The sequence below is a fragment of the Lycium barbarum genome, chromosome 3 (genome assembly GCF_019175385.1).
Source record: "Lycium barbarum isolate Lr01 chromosome 3, ASM1917538v2, whole genome shotgun sequence".
Taxonomy (NCBI): domain Eukaryota; kingdom Viridiplantae; phylum Streptophyta; class Magnoliopsida; order Solanales; family Solanaceae; genus Lycium; species Lycium barbarum.
Window position 1 is genome coordinate 65,908,587 of NC_083339.1, and position 23,900 is coordinate 65,932,486.

General features: G+C 42.1%; 1 long non-coding RNA gene across 1 annotated transcript; it reads left to right on the plus strand.

Annotated features, from left to right (window-relative positions):
- The first annotated feature begins 17,595 nt into the window (after positions 1 to 17,595).
- On the plus strand, positions 17,596 to 21,111 carry LOC132633909 (uncharacterized). Its single transcript, XR_009579926.1, has 3 exons — positions 17,596 to 17,884; positions 18,802 to 18,853; positions 20,875 to 21,111. It is a non-coding gene; the product is annotated as an uncharacterized LOC132633909 (long non-coding RNA).
- The last annotated feature ends 2,789 nt before the right edge of the window (positions 21,112 to 23,900 follow it).

Consider the following 23,900-nt stretch of genomic DNA (forward strand, 5'->3'; position numbering starts at 1 on the left):
TGAGCATTTCACACCGTGCCTAGTTGGCCGGGCAGACACCGCTTCGGCAGGCGGCGATACGGATACACCATGACCTTCGGGCGTGGGCAGACACCACTAGTGGGCGGCATGAGATGGTACCCCAGACACGGGAGGCCTGGACGCGGGCCTATATTATTGATTATCACACCGTTCCGACATGGACGGGCAGCTTGCATATGATGCATACCTGTTATGATGATGAGTTTGAGTAAGATAGCATGCATTACTTCATTTATGATTATCAGTCAGATCCAGATGTCTCATGTTGATGTTATCCCCTGTTATGTCCCGTGTTTTCGTATAATTGGAAATCGAGAAATAATTTCGACTTGTGTGTTTTAAGGACATAACTTGATTTTAGTAAATATGACTATGTTGGTTATGGAATCATTAATGTCAAGACCTCGGGGAAGGCCGAGGGTAAATTTGGAATTTTGGAAATTTGTTTCGGGAATTACAAAACGGGACTATTAATGAATCGGGCCAAGAAAATTGAATACAAAAATTTAGGCCCAAAGATTGAAGTGGCCGGCCAAGGGAGCAAGTCCAAGCCCATTTCATTAAGGTCATGTGCTATGCACATGACCTATAAGTGGATATATATCATGTTGGTCCTTAGAATTATCAAGAACTCAATCAAAAATTCAAGAACAAAAGAGAAAGGGGGTTCGGTCGAATAGAGAAAAGGAGAAAGAAATAATTTTCCAAGCTTTGTTGTTAATCCAAAATTCTTAATTTCTACATAGTTGTGAAGTACTCAAGACGCTCTCCGACGTGATACAAGTAGTTTGGAGAAAGAGCGACGTTTGCGACAAGTCGGAAATTCAAGAAAAGGTATGAATTTTGTCCCCTTAATGTTATGAAATGGATATGTATGTGTTAGTGATTGGATTAGCATGAAGATTATGGGATGGGGTCGTGTTTGTGCATGGCGTGTGTGTGTAAAAAGGGTGTGTTTGGCCGTGTGCCTTAGATGGGAAAACAAGTGTGAATTGATTTCGTTTAAGGTTGTTAGTTGTGTCGTCATGGCCTTTATAACGTAAATGAATGTTTGGAGAATTGATTTGGTGTTAGAAAATGATTTCGGACGTTATCGGAAAGTGTATACCTTTGGTATATTTGTGTATATCATAGTATATTTATGATACTAAGGACTTTAAATATGACTTGTAGTCGATATTAATGAATTCGGAATGAAACGACGCAAGTTAGAATGTTCGTCGTAACTTTTGGTGTTTTGAATGAAATATGGAAAGTAATGAACTTTGGGGAAGTTTGTATGTGGTTTGGAAATTGTTGGTGGTGTGTTTGAATAATTGTGAATGAATAGACTAGTGTGGAAATAGATTTGGAATTTTGAAGTTTGAATATAGAATTACCAACTTATGTAATAAGGTGCAATTGTGAAGTTAGTGTGGTTGATTGGGGTTTGTATTGTGTAATGATGTTTGGGATTGTTGTTGTTGTTGTATTTTGAGCCGAGCCAAGTCTCGGGGATGTTAGATTTATAGGGGAAATGCTGCCGAAATTTCGGTAGCCAAGTATAGCCCCAAAGATGAAAATGCTAACTCTCATGAATAGTAACTGGTAAAAGTGACCATTTGCAGTTTTCGGACGAAACGGGAATCGCGATTTGACGAGCGTAAGGCGCCAACCAGGTATGTAAAGCCTACCTATCCTTCTTTTGGCATGTCCTAGTCATACTAGGTTAATATCGGAATCTCGGGGGTAACTCTGCTCTTGGAAATTTAGGTTCAAGTTTGACTACTATTCATCCAGCGCAATTGAACCCTTTTGTGGCATTTGGTCAAAGGAATGTTCGAATCGTCATAACTTTTGTTGTTGTGTCCGAAACCCTCCGAAACTTTCGTAGATGGCTCTAGGGAGCCTAAGGTATGTGATTTGCGTCCGCCGCCTCAATGTGACTCGAGGTGAGCCCACGAGCCCCGAGGCTCCCCTTATTCGGTTTGTTTGGTTCGTTTGCGTCCGCTATGACCAGTGATCGTTTGTTTATGACTCAATGGTGCGTTTGAAACTTCCTATGCCGTTAGTGAACGTTTCGTACTTTGACTAATGTGAGATTTTCGGAAAATGACCTGTAAACAGTTTTTTCTCTAAAGATTTGGCAGTTTGGAACTTCGTAACTTCTGGCGTTGGTATATACCTATATGTAAACTATATGTTGAGTCCGGTAAATTATTTTGATATGCATATGGTTTCTGCACTACTCTGTTCGTGCTGTCTGCTATGATTTCGTTCGTCGGTACCCGGGCCGACTTTGCGATCGTGCGCGCTATAAAATATTCGGAAGTCATGATGTGTTACGGTTTCCGAGGCCTCGCCATAGGGCCAGTTACCGTTTATGGAGTTATGATGTGATATGGCATTTGATATGTTCTGATGATGTGATGTGTGTGTGATATGATGTGTCTGGAGACTGTACGGAGATTTGAAAACTTCTGGAGTTATGATGTGTTGTGGCACCAGCGTCGGGGGGTGACCACGTTCCTAAACCCTATACATGATTTGATTGCATTTGTACGTTCGCCTCCCGCACAGGTTTGCTTTGTTTACGTTGACGGTGTGTTTGTTCTTTCTGACTCCAGTTGTGTTTGTGATTCCTGTACCTTCTGCTTTACATACTCAGTACTTCTCCCGTACTGACCCCCGTTTCTTCAGGGGCTGTGTTTCATGCCCGCAGGTACAGAAGCTCATTTGGGTGGTCCTCCAGTTTAGGCTACTCATTCTGCTGTGTTGGAGAGCTCCCCTTGATCCGGAGCCTACTTTTGGTACATATCTTCTGTTGTATGAGTGTGTTCGGTACATTCGTGGATGAGTGGGTACGGCGGGGCCCTGTCCCGTCATATGTTCATATGTTCTGTTTTGTTTAGAGGCCTGTAGTCAGATTTGTGGGTCGTGGGTCCGGTGTGTTTGTATGTGAGTCTGTTTTGCGATCTTAAGCGGCCCGTACGCTACTATGGCCAAGTCGGCCTCTGAGTTTGTATGTGTGTGTGTGCATTTGGGCGACGTATATTCCGCCATCTTTCTGATTTTTATTTGGCTAATCTGAACGGGCGACCGCTTAAGATAAGTGTTCGATAAATGTTTGTGTCTGGCGTCTGCTGCTCATTTTCAGTTCGGATAACGCATGCTGAGTTTGATTGAGTTTGAATACGATGATCAGGTTGTGAGTCTGTTTGGGGTGCCTAAGTAGGGCACCAGTCGCGGCCCACGGGGTTGGGTCGTGACATCCCCATACTATTCATGTCTCCTTTCATTATGTATGCCTCTCATACTCGGTACAATATTCGTACTGACGTCCTTTCTTCGGACGCTGTGTTCATGCCCACAGGTAGATAGGGAGGAGAGCTTGGCCCAGGTCCTCAGTAGCTGTCAGTTGATAGATAGCACTCCATTGTTCGGAGGTGCCTATGGCTATTCTTTTGATGTACATTCATATATGCATATTTTGGGCATGACGGAGTCTTGTTCCGTCTATGTATTCATTATGTTAGTAGAGGCTCGTGGATACGCAGTGTGGGTTAGATGGTCTCACAAGATGTTTTCATATGTATGTATATTATTTTTATTGCCGAGAGGCAAATGTATATAAAGTATTTATGTTTTGATTAAATATGATTTTCCTATAATTGGTATGTAAAATTGATAAAAGAGTATTAAATGATCAAGACAAGTAGTAGGGTGAGCGGTGCTCGGTAATTTGCTCCGGGTACCCGTCGCGGCCCCTAGCTGGGTCGTGACAGAAGTTGTATCAGAGCAGTTCATCCTAGGAAGTGTCTACGAACCGTGTCTAGTAGAGTCTTGTTTATGGTTTGTTGCGCGCCACGCTAATAAACAAGTGGCTACAGGGCATTTAGGAAAACGACCATCTTTCTTCTCATGAGATCGTGCGATAGAGCCATGTCTAGGATTATATTATTCCTAAAAGTGCGTTATGGTTTCAGAAAAATGCCGCCGAAAGGAAAAGCTACAGCTGCCCAGAAAGGTAAAGCTACGACGAAGAAGCGGGCAGAAAGGGAGCCTCCGGCGGAGGTAGAGGAAAGTGAATCGCAAAGTGAGGCCGCGCCAAATGTAGAAGAGCAGGGAGGAGCCTCAGCTCCGATTCCTCCACCGGGTGCTTTGGGTCAACAAGTGTCCGAGGCCATACATTTATTGACACAGTTGGTTGCTGCTCAGGCACAATGACAGAATGCGGGCCCAAGTGATCGTTCGGCTAGTACAAGAGCCCGTGATTTCCTTACTCTAAACCCTCCAGAATTTTTCGGGTCGAAGCCGGATGAGGACCCACAAGGTTTTATCGATGAGATGTTGCGGACGCTGAAACTTATGCATGCTTCTGAGACCGAATCCGTGGAGTTGGCCTCATATAGACTTCGCGACGTGGCGGTACTATGGTATAAAAATTGGGTGATATCAAGGGGAGAGAACGCACCACCTCCCGTTTGGCAAGAATTTGTGGATGCCTTTATTCGTCATTACTTGCCACCTGAAGTCCGCCGAGCTAGAGCGGACAGGTTCTTGAATTTGAAACAGGGAAGCATGAGTGCCCGAGAGTATATTATGCAATTCAACTCATTGGCCCGGTATGCTCCGACTATGGTGGCTGACATGGGAGACAGAGTCTATAGATTTGTGAGTGGTTTAGGACCACACTTGTTCAGAGATTGTCTGACAGCCTCTTTGCAAGACGGGATGGATATTTCCCGGATACAGGCCCATGCTCAGAACCTCGAGGAACGACAACGACAGCAGAGAAGTGATAGTGATGGTGACAGAAGACAAGGTAAGAGGGCTAGATCTATGGGGGAGAGCAGTGAGTACCGAGGGGGACTGAAACAGACGCATTCTAGGAACTCAGGTCAGACAGTGACCAGTGCACCTCCCAGATTCTCGGATAGGAGATTTGACCGTTCTTTTCAGTCAGGCCAGGGGCAGAGTTCGAGGGCCTCAGATTCGCAGTCTAGGGGAGACTTTAGCCAGAGGAGACCTCCAGTACCGCGGTGTAGCCAGTGCGGTAAATTGCATTCCGGACAGTGTCGTCAGGGTTCGGATGCTTGTTATGCTTGCGGGCAGGTTGGTCATATGATGAGAGACTGCCCCTCCATGAGAGATAGAGCGGGGACTCAGCCCACAGGTTCAGCAGCGGGTTCTTCGTCAGCTCGCCCGACAGCACAGACTCCTCAGACTACAGCAGGCAGAGGCAGAGGTAGAGGGGGAGCATCCACTTCAGGTGCTGTTCAGCCCCGTGTATATGCCTTAGCTGGGCGACAGGATCTTGAGTCTTCCCCAGATGTTGTTACAGGTACCTTGACTATATTTTCCCGTGACGTATATGCTCTGATTGATCCGGGTTCTACCTTCTCATATATTACTCCGTATATCGCTGATTGTGTTGGGGTGAGACCCGAGCTGATTAAACCTTTCGAGGTATTCACTCCGGTTGGTGATCCCGTAATAGCGAGACAAGTATATAAGGACTGTGTAGTCATTATATGTGATCGCCAGACGACAGCGGATTTGATTGAACTTGAGATGATAGATTTCGATGTAATTATGGGTATGGATTGGTTGGCATCGTGTTATGCTAATGTTTGTTGCAGAACCAAGGTAGTTCGATTCTAATTTCCGGGAGAGCCCGTACTTGAGTGGAAAGGTAATACGGCATCCCCAAAGGGTAGGTTTATTTCCTACCTCAAGGCGAGAAAGATGATAGCAAAAGGTTACATATATCATCTAGTCCGGGTTCATAATACAGAGGCAAAGCCGCCAACTTTCCAATATGTTCCGGTGGTGAACGAATTTCCAGACGTATTCCCAGATGAACTTCCAGGTCTTCCTCCAGAAAGGGAAATCGACTTTGCTATTGATGCATTACCAAACACCGAGCCTATTTCTATTCCTCCGTATCGAATGGCTCCAGCAGAACTGAAAGAGCTAAAAGCACAGCTAAAAGATTTACTTGAGAAGGGGTTTATAAGGCCTAGTTCTTCGCCGTGGGGAGCACCAGTCCTGTTCGTAAAGAACAAAGACGAATCTCTACGAATGTGCATCGACTACAGGCAGTTGAACAAGGTGACAATAAAGAATAAATACCCTCTTCCCAAAATCGACGATTTGTTTCATCAATTACAGGGCGCTAAATGGTTCTCCAAGATAGATCTGAGATCGGGTTATCATCAGGTGAGAATTAGGGAAGCAGATATTCCCAAGACTGCCTTCAGGACAAGATATGGTCACTACGAGTTTCGAGTAATGTCGTTTGGGTTGACAAATGCCCCGGCAGTGTTCATGAATTTAATGAATAATGTGTTCAGGCCGATCTTGGACCTTTTCGTGATAGTGTTCATCGACGATATTTTGGTGTACTCTCGCACAGAGTCAGAACATGCAGATCATCTAAGGATTGTTCTTGGCGTTCTTCGAGATCGAGAATTGTATGCAAAGTTTTCAAAGTGCGAGTTTTGGCTTAATTCTGTTGCATTCCTGGGTCATATTATTTCAGATGATGGTATCCGAGTCGACACTCAGAAAATAGAAGCTGTGAAGACTTGGCCAAGGCCTACGACACCCACAGAAGTTCGTAGTTTCCTTAGGTTAGCAGGATACTATAGAAGATTTGTAGAGGGTTTCTCATCTATTTCAGCCCCATTGACAAAGTTAACCCAGAAGTCGGCTAAATTTCAGTGGAGTGATGCGTGTGAGCGTAGCTTCCAAGAGTTGAAAAACAGGTTGACCTCAGCGCCACTGCTAACACTTCCAGAAGGATCAGATGGCTATGTAGTATATTGTGACGTCTCCGGTGTGGGATTAGGATGTGTATTTATGCAGAATGGGAAAGTTATTGCATATGCTTCGAGACAGTTGCGAAAACATGAACACAATTATCCCACTCATTATCTTGAGCTAGTTGCGGTCATTCATGCATTAAAAATGTGGAGACACTACTTATATGGTGTGCACGTGGACATCTATACGGATCACAAAAGCCTTCAATATATTTTCAAACAGAAGTAGTTGAACCTGCGGCAAAGGCGATGGTTAGAATTACTGAAGGATTACGATGTGAACATTCTATATCATCTAGGGAAGGCGAATGTAGTAGCAGGTGCACTTAGCCACCAATCGATGGGTAGTTTATGTGGAGTTCCTTCGGAAAAGCGAGAAATGGTTCGTGAGGTCCATCGGTTAGCAAGTCTCGGCGTACGGCCAATGGATTCAGGAGAGGCAAGTATTAGCATCAATGACCCCACAGTTTCATCATCTAATCTAGAAGTGAAGGAACGGCAATATGAAGATCCTCAGTTAAGCCACTATCGAGATCTATCACAGGAAAAGGAAAAGTGTCCATTCGAAGTTTCCATAGGAGGGGTTCTTAGATATCGAGGCCGGCTATGTGTACCAAATGTGGCAAACGTGCGCCAACGGATTTTAGAGGAAGCACATTATTCCTGGTATTCTATTCATCCAGGTGCAACCAAGATGTACCACGATCTCAAATTGATATATTGGTGGGATGGCATCAAGCGAGACATAGCAGAATTTGTAGCACAGTGCCCAAATTGCCAGCAAGTGAAGGCCGAGCATCAAAAACCAGAAGGCTTATTGCAAGCAATTGAGATTCCTACGTGGAAATGGGAAGAAACTAATATGGATTTTGTGGTAGTATTACCCCGTACGCGAGGAAAGTATGATTCTATATGGGTGATCGTGGATAGACTCACGAAAGCAGCTCATTTTCTCCCCGTTAGAACCACATATTCAGCGGAAGATTATGCTAAGTTGTATCTCAAGGAGATTGTACGACTTCACGGTATTCCTTTGGCCATTATCACAGACAGAGGGGCGCAGTTGACAGCCAAGTTCTGGAAGTCCTTTCAAGAAGGTCTAGGTACTCAAGTTAAGCTCAGCACGGCGTTCCATCCGCAGACCGACGGATAAGCTGAGCGTACTATTCAGACCTTGGAAGATATGCTACGAGCGTGTGTGCTGGACTTTGGTGGTAGTTGGGATGAGCATTTGCCTCTTATTGAATTTTCCTATAATAACAGCTATCATTCCAGTATTCAAATGGCTCCATACGAGGCCTTATATGGAAGAAAATGCAGATCTCCAATTGGATGGTTTGAAACCGGAGAAGTACAATTGATAGGCCTCGACTTGATCCAACAAGCAGTTGAAAAGGTTAAAGTGATTCGACACCGACTGTTAACAGCTCAAAGTTGCTAAAAGTCTTATGCAGATAATCGCCGACGAGACTTGGAATTTCAAGTAGGCGATTGGGTGTTCCTGAAGGTATCGCCGATAAAGGGAGTGATGAGATTTGGCAAGAAGGGAAAGCTAAGTCCATGATATATCGGACCCTACCAAATCATTCGCAAGGTGAGTCGAGTAGCCTATGAATTGGACTTGCCTTCCGAGCTCGAATCCGTGCATCCAGTATTCCATGTTTCGATGCTCCGCAAGTGTATTGGAGACCCAACAAGAATAGTTCCGGTTGATGTATGTTTTAATATGTTTTTGGTCGTGTGTGGCCATAAATGTGTTGATATTGTGATATAGCCCTGTGAGGCGAAGATATTGTGGGTTGTTGTAATGGTAAGGTAGTGTCCAAATTACAAAGGAAACTCTGGCAAAATTTTTCTAGAATTCCCAAGTGTCGAACATTTGAGGACGAATGTTCCAAAAGGGGGGAAGAATGTTACACCTCGAAATTTTTTCCGTACTTGTGTGATGAGTAGAACTATGAAGAGTTTGAGTGTATGATGTTTTGTTAAGTCGGGAATGGCTAATTATGAATTTTTGGAAATAAGAAAGTCGCAGAAAAAATTTCAGCCCAGTGGTCGTATATGGCACTATACGGCCCGTAAAGTGATTTACGGACCATATAGTGCAATCGTCTTCCATCATACAAAAATTCTAAGTTTCTGTCAAAGTGTTGAATATGGTTAAATACGACCCAGTTTACGGCTCGTAAACTAGTTTACGGTCCGTAAACCAGGTCATAAACTGCCATGTTCCTCAGCCAAAACATTCTGTTTTTGAAATGATTAAATACGGCCATGGAGGACGGACCGTAAATCAAAATAAGGTCCGTATATGGTGGTTTAAGACCACTGTTCATCCCGACAAGAATTCATTAAAGATCTGATTTTGTGATTTTTAAAAGGGACTTAAGCTCATTTCATTTCATTTTTCATCAAGACAACTCAAGAGACTTCTAGAACTCTCCAAATATTTCCTCCACAAGAATTCAAGAGAATTAAAGGGGATATCAAGACCAACAACACTAATTTCATGGAATCAAGTGTAAGAACACAACAAAGGATCATCTAAGTCAAGAAATCCCACAAAGGGTGGAACTAGGGTTTTGGTTAATTGAAGTATTTCAACTTAAGGATTGTTCAACCATCATCCAAGGTAAGTTTTATGATTATTCCATGTTGTTTGAAGTATTGAAAAGCTTAGACACTTGAAATGTAGAAGAACATAGAAATGGGTCATTATTGAGTGAATAATGACATAAATGAATGATAGTGGAATTGAATTACGAATGTTGAAGTGTTGTGAGTACAAATACGTTATAAATGATTTTTATATCATGAAACAAGCATTAAATGCATGAAAACGCAAGGATGAGCTAGAAGTAGAAATAAGGGAAAATTGGAGAAAAATGGTGGATTTTGCCAAATGTACGTAAACGACGATTGTCGATTGTGGTATTGTAAGTAATATTGTGAATGTTGGGAGTTAATATAAAACATGAGAAAAGTAGTATGAGCGAAGGAAGCATTGTACGACTTCTCCTAGAATTAGCGCCGCGTTCTTATAGTTAGTTTACTAATGTTGATACGAATTCTCTTATGAAGGTAACGACGTGATATCGACGGAGAACAAGTGAGCGATATCTTAGCTAGACGACCAAGGTATGTGAGGCTAGTCCTTCTTTCTAATGGCATGAATCTTTTAGCTTGAATCCCTATTCCTTTCATGAGTTCTTACATTCTAAGAAGTTAAAAGCTTATACCTATGAATGTCTATATGAGATAAGTTATACAATATGATGACACTAGAATAATGATGATGTTATTCCTTGCCTACACTCACCTTATGTACTAGTCCTTTCAAGGTGAGGCAGAATGTCCATAATGGTTCCATAATGTAACCGGGGGATCACGACCTAACGTCACCCCGATAGAGTAAAGTTGATCATGAGCCTTATACACGCATTATGTTAAGATAAGTATTTTATGATAAGTATATTACTATGAGTATTTACGTTAAGCATGTCATGAGCATTTCACACCGTGCCTAGTTGGCCGGGCAGACACCGCTTCGGCGGACGGGGATACGGATACACCATGACCTTCGGGCGTGGGCAGACACCACTAGTGGGCGGCATGAGATGGTACCCCAGACGCGGGAGGCCTGGATGCGGGCTTATATTATTGATTATCACACCATTCCAACATGGACGGGCAGCTTGCATATGATGCATATATGTTATGATGATGAGTATGAGTAAGATAGCATGCATTACTTCATTTATGATTATCAGTCAGATCTAGATGTCTCATGTTGATGTTATCCCCATACTGTTGATGTCTCCTTTCATTATGTATGCCTCTCATACTCGGTACAATATTCGTACTGACGTCCTTTCTTCGGACGCTGTGTTCATGCCCACAGGTAGACAGGGAGGAGAGCTTGGCCCAGGTCCTCAGTAGCTGTCAGTTGATAGATAGCACTCCATTGTTCGGAGGTGCCTATGGCTATTCTTTTGATGTACATTCATATATGCATATTTTGGGCATGACGGAGTCTTGTTCCATCTATGTATTCATTATGTTAGTAGAGGCTCGTGGATACGCAGTGTAGGTTAGATGGTCTCACAAGATGTTTTCATATGTATGTATATTATTTTGATGGCCGAGAGGCAAATGTATATAAAGTATTTATGTTTTGATTAAATATGATTTTCCTACAATTGGTATGTAAATTTGATAAAAGAGTATTAAATGAGCAAGACAAGTAGTAGGGTGAGCGGTGCTCGGTAATTTGCTCCGGGTACCCGTCGCGGCCCCTAGCTGGGTCGTGACAGGATAGCTGCCCGCCTTAGCGGTGACTGCCCAGCCAACTAAGCGCGGTGTTATATCATCATCATACAAGCTCACCATAATATGCTTATCGTAACATACTCATCATAATACATGCATAAGGCTTATGAACAACTTTACTTTATCGGGGTGACGTAAGGTCGTGATCCCCCGATTTCATTATGGCGCAATTATCGACATCCTGTCTCACCTTGAAGGAACTAACATATAAGGTGAGTGTGAGCAATAAATAACATCATGCCATTTTAGGATCATCATATCATATCTCTTATCTTATATTACCGTTCATAGATGTAGGCTTTTAACTTTCCAAAAATTAGGAACTCATGAAGAGGAGGAAAATTATGCTATGAGATTCATGCCTTTAGAAGGAAGGGGACTAGCCTTAACATACCTTTGACGTTTATTGTTCGCTTGTTCTCCTTCGATATCGCGTTTCTACCTTCAAAAGAGAATTCGCATTTACGTTAGTTAATCGACTATAAGAACGCGCTACTATTTCTAGGGAAAATGTGCGGCACTTCCTTTGGTTATACTACTTTTCCCATATTCTATATCAACTACCAAACATTCAAAATTCAATCTAACTATCATTCAATTATGGCACTATTCACATTTTGTGACTCCTTTACTACACTCTTCCATAATCCAAGTGTTTCAACGTTTTAATACTTCAATCATCATGAGAAGGTCATCAAACTTACCTTAGATGTTGTAGGAACGAGCCTTGAGTAGCAATACTCTTCTATACCAAAAACCCTATTTCATCTCCTTTGCAATTTCTTGGTGTAGATGAACTTTGATGTGATTCTTACACTTGATTTCATGGATTTGATGTTATTGACCGTGATTTTCCTTTGGTCCTCTTGAATTCTTGTGAATGAAGTGTTTAGAGTGTTCTAGAGACTTCTTGAGTCGTGTAGATGAGAAATGAATAAATGAGCATAGGGTCCCTTTTAATAACTCAAAACCTGATTTTTAATGAATAGTAGTCGGGTGCACAGTGGCCGTAAACCCAGTTTACGGGCCGTATTCTGGTTAATGGTCCGTCCTTCAGGACCGTATTTAAGCATATCAAAAACAGAAAGGTTTGCTGGAGTCATGGTGGTTTACGATCACAGTTTACAGGCCGTATTTCGATTTACGGTCCGTATTCTGAGTCGTATTTAACCATTTCGTCATTTGGCAGAAAGTCGAAGTTTTTGGAATGTTGAAGGATGATGGCAGTTTATGGTCCGTAAACCACTTTACGGGCCGTATTTTATTTTACGACCCACTGGGTCGAAGTGCAAATCTGTAACTTTCTCATTTCCAAAATTCATAAATAGTCATTCCCTACTTAGTAAAACATCGCACACTCATACACTTCGTTGGTCTACTCGTTGTACGTTCACGGAGAAATTTCCAAGGTGTAACATTCTTCCCCCCTTTTGGAACATTAGTCCTCGAATGTTAAGTCATCGGGAATTCTAGAAATATTTCGCCAGAGTTTCCTGTCACGACCCAACCCCGTAGGCCGTGACTAGTGCCCGATCTGGGCACTCAAACATATTCTAGTATATATAGCTTTATATATAGCAGAAGCCGACAAGGCTTTATTTCCAATTTAGATAGTTTCCAGAAAAATTTCGGCAGAGTTTCCTTTGTTTTACGGACTATCCCATATAACTTGCACGCAGAAAATACCAACAAAGGCCACACAGGGCCAACAGAGTGATATTTAAATATATGCGGACCGGCCGCGGCGGCGAATGGGATCGCCCCAAACACAACATATACACACAGTTGTACAGAAAGATCCCAACCCACAAACATGTCTACAGACCTCTAAATGGACCAACAGAATCATATGGCGGGACAGGGCCCCGTCGTACCCATGAACGAGAATATACACATATAGAAGTAACAGACTGTACCAAAAGATGGCTCTGAATAAAAGAGCGCTCCAAAAATAGCAGAATGAGATCCTAAGCGGACGGATCAGCAAACCTGTCGTCGGTACCTGCGCGGCATGAAGACGCAGCCCCCGAGGAAAGGGGGTCAGTACGAAATATGTACTGAATATGTAAAGCCTGAGTTGCAGAAACAAAATCATAACTGGTATAGAACGTACAGAATAAACAGAAAAATCCAAAGTACCAGATACATAATTTCAAACATGCAGAGTGTGTACAGAAACATATGCCATATCAAATCCGGCCCCTGCCAAGGGACTCGGTAGACAGAACGTGGCCACCCTCCCGACGCTGGTGCCACAACACAGAAGAATCAGAATGGGGCATAACCCCGTCACATATTATATCATATCAGATGGCCATAGCAAATCATATTAGAACAAGCGTACATGGCACAGCTGTTATATCCCGTGTTTTTACACGCTTGGAAAATTTTTTTGAGATATCTTTGATTTGTGAGAAATAAGGTCAAAATTTAATTTTTACTTGACATAGGAGTTGTGCATGAAAGAATGTTGATGCGAAAGTGTCGAACAAGACTAAGGGCAAATTTGAGATTTTGGAAATTAGTTTCGGGAATTACAAAACGAGATTTTTAACGAATTGGGCTCAACAAAAATTTGAGAAAAATTGAGGCCCAAGACCACAAGGTGGCCGGCCATGGTCCAAAAATTTCCAATCCCATGAGTTAATTAATTAGTCATGTGCATGGTCATGTGACAAGTCTAGATAAGAAGACCAAGTCTTCATCTTTGTTCAATTAGAAGCTTCAAGAAAGACAAGAGAAATTGAGAGCCAAAAATAAGAGCCTATTCGGCTTGGCCATAGAAATTTCACCCTTGGAAATCTTGCTCCTAAATTTTTTCTCTTGGTGGATTTATACTAAGTTGAGGTCCCTCTACAACTTGGTGAAATTGGTTTGGAAGAAAGAGCATTTAATTCCTCAATTTAAACATATATTCAAGTGAAGAAGGTTGGAGGAAAAGGTAAGAATTTATTCCATATTGTTATGTTATAAAGGTTTGTTTGTGTTGTAGTATATAGAAATGAGTTGAAAGTATGGAAAAATTGAAGTTTGCAAAGTGGGTATGAAATATGGTGCATGGCCGAATATATATATATATATACATTGTATGCTTATGGTGGATTGAAATTATGTTGTATTCTAGTTGTGTGTAGGATGGAATTCATATTGAAAATGAAAGTGGAATGAAATTGGTTGAAGTTGGAAATGTATAGGTTGGCCGTGTGATATAGAAAATGGAATGGGAATGAATTAAATTTTGATTAATATGTTAGTTGTGTTGTTGTAATCCTTGCAATGCAAATGAAGGGCTAATGAATTTAATTGGCATTGAAATTACTTGTATGTGATTATGAGAAATTATGCGGATTTCATATGATTTTCGTGTAAGTGTGAAAGTAAGATGCTAGAATGCAAACTAAACGATATGCTTATAATTTAGGACGCACAAGTAAGATTTGGTCGGTAAGTACGTATGAGTGTCCACGTCGGACACTAGTCGCGGCCTACGGGGTTGGGTCGTGACAGAAGTGGTATCAGAGCGAGGTTTGTCCTCGGAATGTCTACAGGCCGTGTCTAGTAGAGTCTTGTTTATCGGTGTGTTGTGCACCACATCTATAAACAGGAGGCTACAGGGCATTTAGGGTGTTACCTTTCTTTGGAATCTCAGATCGTGCGATAGAGCTGTGCTATTAGGATGATTCCGGTCTGATTCGTTAATTGTGTTTGCAGTGATACTTCCGAAGAAGGCTATGACTGCCCAGAAGGGCAAAGTGATGGTCGGAGAGACCAGTCGGGCGCAGCGAGCTACCCGGGCTCGTGTTTATGATTTGCCTGAGATTGCGCCCCATTCAGAGGGATCCGCCACACTACCACCAGTAGAGCTTGGAGCAGGTCCATCAGTAGCTCCAGAGGCCCGAGTACCCACACCCGAGACTCCAGCTCCCCAGCCAGGGGCGGATGATAGGGCACTGAAGGAGGCTGTGCAGTTATTGACTACATTGGTAGCGGGGCAGGCTCGCAGACGCGGGCGGAGGGATGACGATGATGATGACGGGCGTGACAGCCTGAAGGTTCGAGAGTTTTTATTATGTGGCCCTCCAGAGTTTTTCGGGTCTAAACCTGACGAGGACCCCCATGACTTCATTCGGGGGATGCGGCGCTCACTAGATTTGGTCAGGGCTTCAGAAACCGAGTCTGTTGAGTTGTCCTCGCACAGACTACGGGATGTTGCTGCTAACTGGTATGAGTCCTGGGAGCTGTCCAGAGGTGAAAGTGCTCCCCCAGCTGTATGGGATGAGTTTGTAGCCGCCTTTCTCAGCCACTTTTTGCCCCCCAGAGTTGCGGCGGGCGAGAGTTGACAAATTTTTACTGCTAAGGCAGGATGGCAGGAGTGTCCGAGAGTACAGTTTAGAGTTTGATTCTCTTGCCAGATATGCACCTGTCATTGTGGCGGATATGGCCGATAGGATGCATCGGTACGTAATGGGTTTGGATGATTATCTGGTTGACGGTTGCCTGGCGATGGCATCCCAGCCCGGAATGGATATTGCCTGGGTACAAGCATATGCCCTGGGAATGGAAGATAGACGCAGAAGGCGCCAGTCTGAGGGAGATTACGACCGGGGCCGCCCTAAGAGGGCCAGGTCAGTTGGTTATGTTAGGGAGCCTCGAAGCGGCCAGCCTCGACAGTATGCTAGACAGTCTTCCCAGCCAGCATGGGATACCCCTTCACAGAGTTCGGGCAGGAGATCTGGTGACACATGGTATTCCGGGGCAGGTCAGAGCTCCAGAGTCTTCAGTTCACGAGTGGATGGAGGTTCCGGCCGGTCAAGGCCACCCAGACCCCGGTGTCCTTATTGCAGGAGACGCCATTCTGGAAAATGTCATCAGGCTACAGATGTTTCTTTTTCTTGCGGCCATCAAGGCCACGTTATGAGAGAGTGTCCATACAGGACCAGTTCGGGTGGTGCAGCCCAGCTCAGGGGGTCAGTTGCTGATTTACCTTCCGTAGCGACGCGCCCTACGGGGCAGAGTGTGCCGAGACTATCGGGCCGCGATAGAGATCGTGGCGGAGTTTCCGGTTCTAGCGGTCCTTTGAAACGCTTATATGCTTCGGCTAGCCGGCAGGGCCCAGAGGCGCCACCAGATGCGTTTACAGGTATGTTGTCCACTTTTTCTGAATATATATATGTATATGCACTCATGCATTAGTAGGTCCAGATTTTATTTCATCGCGTGCTCCTCCCCGATTGCTAGTAAAAAAAAATGGGATGAGGCCCAAATTGACAGAAAACGTCTGAGGTAATGATATATGAAGATAAAAAGTGAGAGTCGAAAAGTTGAAAAGGCTAACGCAGTAATTTCATAATCGGAAAAATAAAGGGGCCCTCTCTATATCAGGGCGGGCCCCGCTACGAGAACCTTCCAAAAATTGCCAAGACCCCGACTTGTCCTAAAGTATGTGACCAAGGTCTTGCGGGGCGATCGACGCAACTATACCAGCATTAACACGTCTAAATGTACTAAAGTTCCGAGGTTAAGCGTGCTGGGGCCAGAGCAATTCTGGGATGGGTGACCCCCTGGGAAGTGTACAAAGTTTTTTTTTAAACGTAGAAATAAGAGACCAATGGAAAGTCTGGGGTAACCTCAATAAATCAGGATGTACCAAAGAGTTAGAAACCCTAAATAGGTCGGGTAGGCTAAGGCGAACTCGGCCGCCGAACAAAAGGGAAGTGCGACGCAGTTCTGGAATCAGAGTAAATTTAAATGGCGTTGAGAATGTATTGTAAGGGAAATGGTAATAAATGTGTATGTGTGCAGACCACATCCCAGTTACGACGGTTTTAATTGACCGGTGGGCCCCAGCAGTCGGTATTACAGTATATGTAAACTTTGACTGAACGGAACCTGAAAGATAAAGCGAAATACGTGATGTAACTGTTATAAGTAGACTAATGTCGGCTTCGCCACTAGTTAAAGCCGGAAATTCTTAGCGTAATGATATTCGAGAATAGAACTGAGGCGAGTGTGTAAAAAGAGATAGTAATTGTGACGTTTGGCAGAATTCTAAAGGAAATGAGGAGAACTCCCCTGAAATGCTTGTAAAACCCTATTAGACTAATTTAACATACGAGGACGAATGTTCTAAAGGGGGGGAGGATGTTATATCCCGTGTTTTTACACGCTTGGAAAAATTTTTGAGATATCTTTGATTTGTGAGAAATAAGGTCAAAATTTAATTTTTACTTGACATAGGAGTTGTGCATGAAAGAATGTTGATGCGAAAGTGTCGAACAAGACTAAGGGCAAATTTGAGATTTTGGAAATTAGTTTCGGGAATTACAAAACGAGATTTTTAACGAATTGGGCTCAACAAAAATTTGAGAAAAATTGAGGCCCAAGACCACAAGGTGGCCGGCCATGGTCCAAAAATTTCCAAGCCCATGAGTTAATTAATTAGTCATGTGCATGGTCATGTGACAAGTCTAGATAAGAAGACCAAGTCTTCATCTTTGTTCAATTAGAAGCTTCAAGAAAGACAAGAGAAATTGAGAGCCAAAAATAAGAGCCTATTCGGCTTGGCCATAGAAATTTCACCCTTGGAAATCTTGCTCCTAAAATTTTTCTCTTGGTGGATTTATACTAAGTTGAGGTCCCTCTACAACTTGGTGAAATTGGTTTGGAAGAAAGAGCATTTAATTCCTCAATTTAAACATATATTCAAGTGAAGAAGGTTGGAGGAAAAGGTAAGAATTTATTCCATATTGTTATGTTATAAAGGTTTGTTTGTGTTGTAGTATATAGAAATGAGTTGAAAGTATAGAAAAATTGAAGTTTGCAAAGTGGGTATGAAATATGGTGCATGGCCGAATATATATATATACATTGTATGCTTATGGTGGATTGAAATTATGTTGTATTCTAGTTGTGTGTAGGATGGAATTCATATTGAAAATGAAAGTGGAATGAAATTGGTTGAAGTTGGAAATGTATAGGTTGGCCGTGTGATATAGAAAATGGAATGGGAATGAATTAAATTTTGATTAATATGTTAGTTGTGTTGTTGTAATCCTTGCAATGCAAATGAAGGGCTAATGAATTTAATTGGCATTGAAATTACTTGTATGTGATTATGAGAAATTATGCGGATTTCATATGATTTTCGTGTAAGTGTGAAAGTAAGATGCTAGAATGCAAACTAATGTTGTTGTAAGGAATTTGGAAGGAAGACAACGTGATTCGGGAAGTTTTGTTGAATTCGTAGAAGTTTTGGATTAAATATGATTTTGGTGGAAAATAGTATATCTTGTATATCGTGTGTATAACTTGGGGAAACGGTACAAAATGTTTCTAAAACTATATTGTGATGATTGTGATTGATAAAGAATGTGAAGTTATTGATGTTAGTTGAAGATTTAGGTTGGAGCGAAGGTTATGTCGTTTTGTTAAAATGATGGCTAGTTGAAGGATATTATGTCTCTAATGTTTGTTGTTGAAGTTGATGTTGTTGTTTGGGTTGTTGTTGATGATTTTGAGCCGAGTTGAATTCTCGGGGGTGCTATATATATAGGGGAAATGCTGCCGAAATTTCGGTAGACAAAAATGAAGTTAAGCGAATTCTTAAACTTTGAAACCTCTAATTGGTAACTTTGACCATTTGCAGATTTTGGACGAAACGGGACTTAAGTTTTGGGGAAGCGTAAGTCGTATAAAAGGTATGTAAGGCTACCTATTTCTTCCTTTGGCATGTCTTAGTATGCTAGGTCGATATCGGAACCCCGGGAGCAATTCTGCTCCTCGAAATCCGAATTAGAAAACGGCTACTATTCATTCAATTCAATTGAAGCCTAATGATCCTATTTTGGCTAGAAAGTAACCAAATGTCCGAAACTTGTGCGAACGTATTCGGATTACTCCGAAACCTTTATGTATGACCATATAGACCTCAAATGTCCGTAAATCATGTCCGCCACCTTGACTTGACCCGAGGTGGGCCCGCTAAGTCCGAAACCCCTCTGTCAGCCCTATAAGGTTTATTTTGACATAATGTTGGGAAAAGGCTTTCACTTATGAATTTGACCTTTATAAAATAATGTTTGGGTCGCCACGATATTTTAAACTATATTTTAAACCACAACGACCATTTTAGAAATATTTTGTGAAATGAACCCGGTTTGATTAATTATCAGAATTACTTCGACCACTGGGTCAACTTATGATTTTATTAACTTTATAAAAGTATTTCGACATTTTAAATTACAGTTTTGAAATATAAACATAACCTTGGGAGAACTTTTGTGAAGCAAACCCCGTAATGACCACTTGCTCAGTTTAGTTAGACTAACGGGCCGACGTATAACCATATTGGGCCCTATAGCTATTCCGATCCATAAAAATTGAATTAGCCGTCCATGATTCAATTCGTGCCCATTATTTTGATACCGTTCACAGGTCCTCGAGCCGGTTATCGATCACGCGAATTATGACAAGTCGACCATATGATCTTTTTGCTGACGTGAGTATCCGAGTATAAGCATTTCGATACAAGCGCCCCGCTAGGGCGATTCTGATATAAGTATTCAGATATGACTATTTTGATCGAATCATCCGTTATGAATATTCCGATAGTATGTTCACTCACTCTCGCAAGTCTTATGAAATGCTTGGATATGTAAAATGACTCCACACGTTCTGTTTTGATACGTTCGTAATGATTTTGTGGTCAACGTGTCCGTGAATATCACGTATCAATTCTGATCGTTCCGAAATACGTCTGAAATCCTCAAATGTCAATATGTGCTCACATCTATCGAGTCTGAAAGTGTGTGTATCTGATCTCTCACTAATCCGCTTATGTAAGCTATGCTGTCGTTCGCTACCTTCCTATGTTGCCTATGATGTTCTGAAATAAAACCGTAAGGGGTGGTCTGGGCTGAGCTCGATCCCCAAAGCGGATAGTATCTGTACTGTGTGATTCGATACTAGGCAGACGCGTCGGGAGTGTACTGGGCGGAGCTCGAGGTCCCGCGACTGATCCGTGACCCGTGTACTGGGCAGAGCTCGAGCGGGAAAAACGGCAGTTTCTGCATGGGATGACCACTGTACTGGGCCGAGCTCGAGGTGGCATACCCTTTGTAGATGCGTACTTTGATATGATATGATTTGCTATGATCTGATACGATATATTTGTGTATGGTGTGACCACTGTACTGGGCTGAGCTCGAGGTGGCACACTCTCTGTAAACATCCTATGATTCTCAGGTTGCAATATCTGATTCGATACGCTACGGCGTTCTGATACGACTCTATTGTGCACTATGTGTGATCTGTGTCTGGAAAGTAAGTTTTGATATCCTGTTCGTCCTGAATTCCAATCGGCGTACCATATCGTCTGAGTACTCGGTAAGTCCCGTAATTCCTTTGATATAAGGCGATATCTGAGCATTCTGTATGTCCCGCCTTCCGTCTGTCACCTGGATCAGGTGGGCATAAGTTGCATCTGGAAACTCTGTACCCTTGGTAATCCGTTTGACAGATTATAGCGGTTTATATGATATGTGACCATCTGTATGACCTTGGCCTGGGAAGTGAGTGACTTTGATATTATGGACTAATTACTTATTCTTGTACCGCTTGTTGCGATTATAGTTCTGATTTTTGTATTCCATGCTTTACATACTCAGTACATTTTTCGTACTGACCCCCTTCCTTCGGGGGCTGCGTTTCATGCCCGCAGGTACCGAAGCTTACAGTGGTGATCCGCCAGCCTAGGGTACACAGTCTACTATTTGGAGAGCTCCTTTGATCCGGAGCCCATACTTTTGGTACAGAACTGTTGTTGCTTATGATTTCGTTTGGGTACGGCGGGGCCCTGTCCCGTCATATGATTCTGTTGTCTGTATAGAGGCCTGTAGTCATGCTTGTGGGTCATGGGTCGTGTTTGGTCAGCGATGTTTGTTTGATTTGTGCCAGTCTGTTCCTTCGCTACGTTAATATGGTTGACCTATGTTTTATGACATAAATAATGGTTTAAACGATATGCTTATAATTTAGGACGCACAAGTAAGATTTGGTCGGTAATTACGTATGAGTGTCCACGTCGGACACTAGTCGCGGCCTACGGGGTTGGGTCGTGACAACAGCATACTCCACAGACCCATGTACGCGTATACCTGCCCCCTCACATCGAGGCACGGCGAACAATGCAAAGGATCACGCTTGACAACATATCCTGGCCCGGGCTCAGTGTGGGAATCATTGGAGCATCCACGAATGGAGTAGTAAGAGACTAATGCAATTAAAATATCATAAATGTTTTCAAGGACTCAATGAGGCATATCAAGGGCAAACAAATCCAATGAAGTCGGACGGGATCATAATAAAAGCATTTCGGACATCATAATAAATTACAGAAGTATAACCTTCCTGAAGTCGTTCCGAGTGTCAAAATAATTTATCAGACTTAATAGAATATTTAAAACCATATTCGTTAGGTAATTAAAAGGGTAGTCGAAACGTTTCTTTCAAAAATCATTCGAAAAGGAGACTTTAGTACATTAAGGGCAAAACCGGGAATAGCGGGCCCACCTCGGAACAAGCAAGGCGGTGGGCTCAAATTACGCCCTTTAAGCTTATGGGGTCACCTATAAAGGTTCTACGGACATTCTATAGCTTTTCAAGGAGTTTAGAGAAAGTTTGCATAATTTCAGGAAAAGCATATCAAAATGGTTCAATTCTACTGAAGGAAAAACTGAGATTTTCTCTTGCGGATTCCGATGGCCAAGAAGGTCTTTTGAGGCCCGAATCCGGTCCTAAAACACTTAGACATGCCAAAAGAAGGATCGGGGTAGCTTTACATACCTTTTGAGCTTTTTAAGCCTATCCAAGCTCACTCTCCGTTTCGTCGAAAATCTGCAAATGGTCACATTTACCAATTGTAAGTTATAGATGCTACAAATTCAATTCAACTCTTATTTGTCTACCGAAATTTCGGCAGCACTTCCCCTATACATATAGCACCCCCGAGAATTCAACTCGTCCAAATCAATCAACAACAACCCAAACAACAACATCAACATCAACAAAGAACATTAAAAACACAATTATCCTTCAACTAGTCATTTTTCTCACAAGTTGACATAACCTTCATTCTAACCCAAACTTTCAAACTAACATCATTGATTTCACATCCATTATCACTCAAGATCATCACAATATAGATTTAGAGACATTTCATATCATTTTCCTTAAGTTATACACTCGATATACATAATATACAACTTTCCGCCAAAGTCATAATTTATCCAAAACTCCTAATCTTTGGCATACGTATTCATAACATGTTTCCTTCTTCCAAGTTTATCAATACTTGTCATAATTAGCAACCTAATAACTTCATTTTCATAATGTCGTAAAATCGTACTAAAACGACATAAGCTTCCATATTCCATTTCGATACAAACTTATATCAGTCTAACTTCATTTACATTACAAGAATCTCAATAACACAACTAACATACTAAACAAACTTAATCCATTCCATTCCAACTTCAACATAGTACACGGCCATATGCCCTTCTATCAACATCAACTAAATTCATGCAACTTTCAATTCCTATATGCATTTCATCACAACCACAACTAAGATATAACATGAATTCTATACATTGTGGCTATACAACATATACGTACTCACGGCCATATAGCTATAACACACACCCACTTTGCAAACTTCCATTTCTTCACACAATCAACACATTTCTACATACCACAACACAAACAAGACTTCATAACATAAAGATAAGGGATAAATTCTTACCTTTTCCTCAAGTCTTCTTCACTTGGAAATATGATCACTTTGGTGATTCTAATGCTCCCCACTCCAATCCAACTATACCAAGTTACAAAGGAACCTTGACTTAGTAGAAATTTAACAAGAAATGAATTTTTAAGACAAGATTTTTGGTGGCTATTTTTCTCTCCCAAACCCGAAACCCTTTGCTCTTCTTGGTCTTGTTTGTTTTGTTCTTTCTCTTCTAACTTTTCTTGAACCTTCATATGTATATAATAGTCCCTTAATTAACTTGTCACATGACCAAGCACATGACTAATTCATGTGGATCATGGGCCAAAGATTGGCCGGCCATGCCCTTTAATTTGGGCCTCCATTCCATTAATTGTTTTGAGCCCAATTGGTTGCGGATCTTATTTGGTAATTCCCGAAAATAATTTCCGAAATTCCAACTTTTCCCTTGGGCTTCCCCGACTCTTCCACATTAATATTCTTTCATAAACAACTCATGTGTTAATTAGAATCAATTATGGCCTTACTTCTTAAAAGTCAAGATTGTTTCTAATTTTCCAAATGTGCGAAAACACGGGATATAACATTTCCCCTGTAAATTTGCACTACCAACCTGTCACAACATCCCGTAATATCATCGCCTCACAGAGCTACATCACAACATAGGGCCACACGTGACCAAAAGCACGAAAATAAACATGCGTACCTTATATCGCTGGCGTTTCATTTTGAATCTCTCCCGGGGGTCGAAATAAATGCGGATACTTAGACTTCATCTTCTCTTCTGCCTCCCAAGTCATTTCTTCCCGATTGTTGTTTCGCTATAAGACTTTGATTGAAGCTTCCTTTTTATTTCGGAGTCTTCGTACTTGCCTATCTAAAATAGTGTTAGCTTTTGTGTTACTTGCAGATCATCTATCGAGACAATCTTTGTGGGATCTCCAATACACTTGCAGAGC